The sequence below is a fragment of the Curcuma longa genome, chromosome 15 (assembly GCF_044706935.1).
Source record: "Curcuma longa cultivar G26 ecotype Majalengka, Jawa Barat chromosome 15, ITB_CL_G26_1.1, whole genome shotgun sequence".
Classification (NCBI taxonomy): domain Eukaryota; kingdom Viridiplantae; phylum Streptophyta; class Magnoliopsida; order Zingiberales; family Zingiberaceae; genus Curcuma; species Curcuma longa.
Window position 1 is genome coordinate 10,956,497 of NC_133875.1, and position 6,850 is coordinate 10,963,346.

Consider the following 6,850-nt stretch of genomic DNA (forward strand, 5'->3'; position numbering starts at 1 on the left):
GTAATAAGTATATGAAAGTATATAACCTTAACGTAGCTAACCCTATTTTAAGCATAACTCCCTTAGTTATTGCAGATAACTATGGTAGATGGTATACTTGCATGTGAAAAGTCTTTTTTATCCTTATCCTACTGCTCGAGATAATATAATAAGAATGAAATGAGATCGTAGGGGTATAAAGACGTATGAGGACTCTTTAGAGAACAATAGGATAAAGATCAAAGAATGATGAAAACTTTAGCCCGGGTATACTGAAATACTTAGTAAGTTAAGTTAGTTAGTTATTTTAATTTACTGAAAACTTTCACTAATATTGTTTTTTAATTTTGTTCCGGAGATAATCCAATGGGCTCATCATGGTCGAACTCGAGTCTAAGTCTGGTCCCGCTGCCAAAGGACACAACCGGAATCGGCCAGTCGGCCACCTCCCCAGTAAAGGACCTATTCGGCCCTGTTCTCGTCGAATCACCTATGCAGCCATCCTCTTCGCCGAGTCCCTCATTCGGCCACAGTCGAGTCCCTCCAGTCGGCCACAGCCTGCCGAATCCTCCATCCGGCACAAGCCTGCTGAGCCCTCCAGTCGGCCACAGTCTGCCAAATCCTCCATCCGGCACAAGCCTGCCGAGCCCTCCAGTCGGCCACAGCCTGCCGAATCCTCCATCCGGCACAAGCCTGCCGAGCCCTCCAGTCGGCCACAGCCTGTCGAATCCTCCAGTCGGCCACAGCCTGCCGAATCCTCCATCCGGCACAAGCCTGCCGAGCCCTCCAGTCGGCCACAGCCTGCCGAATCCTCCAGTCGGCCACAGCCTGCCAAATCCTCCAGTCGGCCACAGCCTGCCGAGTCCTCCATCCGGCACAAGCCTGCCGAATCCCCCATCCGGCACAAGTCTGCCGAATCCTCCATCCGGTACAAGCCTGCCGAATCCTCCATCCGGCACAAGCCTGCCGAATCCTTCCGAATCCGAGTCCTCAGCCGACTCCTCTCCAGGCCGAATCCGAGTCCTCAGCAGACTCGCCTTACAGTGCCCTGGCATGTCCCATCATGTTCTCTGACTGGCCCACGCCCTTCATTTATTGTCGCCGCCCTCTAAACACCCACATGGGCAATGACATGACGGCTACCTACCAGAGATGTGACTCATGACTATTGTGCTTGATTGTTCCTGACATCTAATTAATTATGATGGAACATCTTGTAAATGATGACGTGACACGTGCGCACGCTCATCCCTTCTTTTAAAAGACCACTCCGTCGGACAGGTATGGGGGCTGGACTCTTACTCTCTTTGACACGCTCAAGGCCTTATTATTTCACTGTTCATCTTCTTCTCCCTCTCGCCATTGCTAACTTGAGCGTCGGAGTGGTGGCGCCGGGGCACCCCCCGGGCGTCCTACTGACGTTCCCTGTGCTTTCAGGTGTCGAAGAGCCAGCGGCGCACTGGACCCTCCTTCCTGCTTTGACACAGCTCCAACGGAAGCTCGAGACGCCCTTGAAGCTACCACCGTCGTCCTCATCTCCTCCCCCTGCTCTACTCCCAAGGCGAGGAAGGTCCGGTGACGTGTCCAGAGGCAGATCTCAACCGGAACATAATTTGGCGCCGTCTGTGGGAACATCTTTTGCCCAGATTTGAGATGCCGACGGACAAACCTCCTCAGCCTCGCCTCACGCCATGACGGAGGAAGATTTCAACAGGGCGGTCGCCACGGCCGTCCTAGCAGTTTCTGGACAACAACCTCAGGTACAAGCTGGCCCTTCGAGACCTCCATCTCTCGCCGACGATGCTCGCACCACCGGTGCGCCAGTTGTCCGGCTCCATAGAGGCCCGCTATGGGCCCATAGAGGCCCACTATTCTCGAGTCCAGAATCCTCAAGTCCTTCAAGCCCCAACATCATCAGGCCCATTAGACCCATCAAGATCAAGACCCATCAGGCCCACCAGGCCCCGGCCCCACCAAGATCCGGTTCTTCAAGCTTCAAGTTATCGAGCTCCAGCCCCTCAGGCCCATTAGGCCTACCAGGCCCTGGCCCACCAGGCTCAGGCCCAAGCCCGGTCCTACATCGACGCTACGCATCTCAGACCGAGGCAGAGGGCAAAGATTTAACCAGGCCATGGAAGGCTACGCATCTCCAGCTTTACCGCATTTAGCGGTCAAGAATACTAAGTACCATGGTACGTACTTTACTTCCCTACACTTGAATAACGGAAATACTTCCGCAGGTCTTCTCCGCGCTCAGGCTTTTCAGCCATTCGACATCACTCTCCCGACTAGGACATAATCGGGATCGAGCTGTCTCCACCGACATAATTAGGTCTCGGACCTACTCCATCAGCAATTGCCCTTTTCAGGGTTCAACATCCCTTCGGCTCGGACATCCTTCGGCTCGGACATAGCCAAGGTCGAGCTCAAATTAGGTCTCGGACCTACTCCATCAGCAATTGCCCTTCTCAGGGTTCAACCTCCCTTCGGCTCGGACATAGCCAAGGTCGAGCTCAATTCTGGTGGTCTCGGACCACTAACTCCATCAGCAAATGTCCTTGTCAGGGCTCAACCTCCCCTCATCAGAGTCGAGCTTACTCCCGGTGGTCACGGACCACTAGCGCCCGCCACATCAAAGTCTGGTAAATCTCATAACACTTGCTATCTTTTCATGCTTAACTCCCCCGCGCTTCGCACAGCCGGGGTCGAGCCGAATCGCGGAATCGGACCCGCTATAGCGTCCGTCACCGCCATCTACTACAATTCTCAAACTCCCCCGCGCTCCTGCAGCCGGGGTCGAGCCCGCCTTGGCAACCGAGTCGTACTACCGGCGTGGGGTCAACTCACGGGCCTACTTCTGCTCGGTCACCTTCCCTCTCTCCTGGCTTCGCCCTGTTGAGGATTGGTGCGTTCGCTAGAGGGGGGTGAATAGCATTTTTCGATATTTCTTGATCTTTCTCTGCACAGAGATTAGCGGAAGCAAAATAATAAAAGAGATAAAAGATCACAACGCTAACCCGGTTCGATTTACTTGGTCTCCACCTCCGCAGAGGTGACTAATCCAAGGATCCACACACACAGCCGACGATTCCACTATGAAAACCCTCCTTTTCGAAGAACCCTTCGAAGGTGGAGAAAACTCTCACAATCTTGATCTCTTCCTTACAATAATGAAGATTGAAGTTTAGAGGAAGAGAACACAAAAACACAGTGTGAATGTTCAACAAAGAAGAAGAGAATCAGAGTTCTTATATTTCTTCGCGTCGAACACCACTTTTATAATCTTTCGGTGCATCAGTCGACTGCTCATAAGGCCAGTCGACTGATGGCATTAATGGCTCATTAATTAGCATTAATGGCTCATTAATTAAATCAGATTTGCGCAGTTGTCAGCGGCATTAATGGCTCATTAATTAGCATTAATGACTCATTAATTAAATCAGATTTGCGCAGTTGTCAGCCAAACGGTCGACTAGCAGTCGACTGCTGGAATCGCCAGTCGATTGTTCCCAGTCGACTGATCAGTCGACTCCACTCGACTGATCTTTCTGTGTGTGTCCCGGATCAACCCCAGTCGACTGCTGGTAGGGCCAGTCGACTGCTCCAGCTGAAAACTCCCCCTTTCAGCTCTTTCAACCCTTAGCCTTGACGCAAACCTTCAAACGCCTTTCACAAGCCTCGTGCTCATCTTTGCACTAGCTTGAGACGTTTCCCTCGATTTCGTCATGCTAAGTCATCTTTGCCAAGAGGCCGCGCCTCCGGGACTTCTCCATGTGCCAAGAGGCCGCGCCTCTGGGATTTCACCACTTGCCAAGTCTTCAAACCTGGACTTTCCTGTATACTCAAATCACATATGTTAGATCACCAACATTGCCTAACTTAAACTCATTTTAGCCAAACATTAAAATCCAATCACTCGGGGCACGATTGCACCAACACGCCCTACGCCGGAGCTGTCCATCTTCTTCCATCACCAGTAGTACGGACTCGGCCGTCGTTGCGGTGGCGCTAGGTCACCACTTCCCCCACCACCATTTGAAAATGGATGGGACATCCATTTAATTGCCAATGAACAGTCGGGATATGCCGGAGTGGTGACCTAGCGCCACTGCTGCCTTCTAGGCATCTTCTACGAGCGCCACCGCAATGATGGTCGAATCCGTACTACTGGCGATGGAAGAAGATGGACAGCTCCAGCATAGGGTGACGCCAAGAGAGAGAGAGAAGGTGACTTAGCAAAAGCAAGCTCGTGGGCCTTGTACTGTTCCGAAAGCTATCTCTACAAACCTAATCATGGCCCAGAAAGCAAACCCGATCCAAAGCAAACCCGAACAGGGAAGGCCGAGGAGACGGTGTTTCTGTTGGAATCCCTTGCAAAAGAAGAAATGGAAAGCGATCGTGCAGACGCCGTGAGGATTGGTGACGGAGTTGCTGGTCCGTCAGGCAAGAACCAGCAACGGCTCCGTACAGCCAGCTGACCGAAGGCTGTACCTTATCAGAGTCAATAATGAAGTGTGGAGGACCCGGATTCCCAGCGTATCCTCGTGTTAGTGTCAGTCAGGCCAGTGTGTAACGTGGCTAAGTCAGCCATGAGAGCCCTTTTTCTTTTGTCATGTCAAACAGTATGCGAGAGTCCTTTTTCTTTTGTCATGTCAAACAGTATGTCTGAAAAGCACCCAAAGGTGCCCGCCCATGTGCCATACTATTCAACAGGATCCACTTGGATTCCTGGTTTTGTAAAACCAGTGGCGCTCACGGTTTTTAGCCCATAGTTTTGTAAAAGTGACGCTGTCCCATCACTCGTTTGAGTGATTTACTTAAGAAGAAAAACATCTTCGCATGTGACGATAGAGCCCAATGAGCATCCGACATGTGATGATCACCCTTTTCCTTCTCTATTTAAGTCTGCTTATAATAGGTTGCAAGGCAGACGAGTAATACTCGTGCCTTACTTCCCTCTGGTTTATAATAAAAGGGCTTAGTTCGTTGTTCCTCCACTTGTGCTCCCTTCTCCGATTGTTCTTAGCCCTAGGTACTGATTCCATCCTGAGCTGAGAACGAGAAAGCGATCCTATACTACAGAATAATGAGGATCTCAATGAGAAACTTTTTTTTACGTAGAGAGATAAATTTTTATTTATCGCTATACTTTATTGTGAACTTGCATGTATGACATTAGTCATTTTTCATATTTGGATGTTGTACCATAATGCTAATTATGAATTTGTTAGGTTTTTTTTACAATGTGAATTTATGATTAACAATTTTATTTTATTAGTTTAATGTCAAATATGATATGTTTTATTATTATTGTTTTTAATGATTTTTAACTCGTTAAAAGAGTTACTGCCACATTTCCCTTGAGATTAATAATCGAATTTTCACAAAGTTCCCTTGAGATTAATAATCCAATTTTCACAAACTGTTGATTCATTATTGTAATCAAATCACAATTTCGATTATTATTTAAACATAATAAGCAAAATCTCACAATCCGATTATTCATTCATATCAATCATATTAAAATTCATTATTAGTTGATTAGTCGAATGAAACTAGATTATAAAGTTCATATAATCGAATGAACATGAACATGCTACAAACACTACTTGTTTAATTAAATTAAATTATTTTGATTTCATGCCAGATTAATCAAAATACTTATAAATCATTTCAACAATCATAATAAACATGTTAGTTTATATCGTATATAAAAAATAAGCATTAAATTGATTCAATCGAATTCGCAAGTGGCTCTGATACCACTATAAAATTCTAATACGAAAAATAAATACAAAATCAAAGGACTAATCATTATGAGAATATTTATAACACTCATATAACAATCTATAAAAATTCTCATAATAAATCACTCAATACATATTCTTTAATATATAGTTATATATTAACTTATATCTCATATCCACGACTTATAAAAGTAAATCATCAATTAACCATATATTAATATCAAATCATTAATATTGCCATTAGATATTAATATTTAATTAAGAATAATTAAGAATAATATTTTTATATATCTATAATTTTTCATAATCAATTCAAATAATTGATATCCCATAAAATAAAACCTACCACTCTAAAATATTATTATTTTTATAAATTTACACAAATATATAATAAATATAATAAATACAAATATTATCGTTTATTAAAATATGATAAAATTTTTAAATTAATCATCTCATGAATCTTGACTCTTACGACTTACACTGATAGATTACAAATCCTTAGACAATGTGTGATTTGACTATGGAAGACTCAGGATTTTCGAGATTGATTCGTCTTGTACGCACCATTTAAACGTATATTAAAATGATGTGTCAAAACACAATTGACAATATGGATGCTAAGATAGTGTTGATGATGAGGGGACCTACGCACATTAGAGAAAAATGTCATAGCATGCCCAAATTATCCAATCAAACTCTTATGCTTGTACAATGCTTATGAAAGGAAAGTAGGATGAAAATTCAAAGAGAGATTCCGAACCTGTCTAAGATGAATGTACCTGAGTATTTATAGGTGCAAGAGAGACATGGTATCTATAAAAATTGTGCAATCTTCAAAAAAAAAAAAAATACAAAGAATTGATTGAACTAATTCTTCACTTGTTAATCTCGTCTTAATTATTTTTTAGTTATAACAACTTCAATATTATAATTGAATAATTAAATTTCAATCCTAAAGAAAAAAGAAATTAATTTCACTAGGTTGATCTATTTTGGATATATATAAAAAGAAAAAAACCATAGATCTTTAAGAGATCTAGTCTTAGCCATGTTTTGTGTAGCAAACTTCCATCAGGTCAACTACTGGATAAGCTCACCAAAGTCTGTTTAGTTTACCGTCC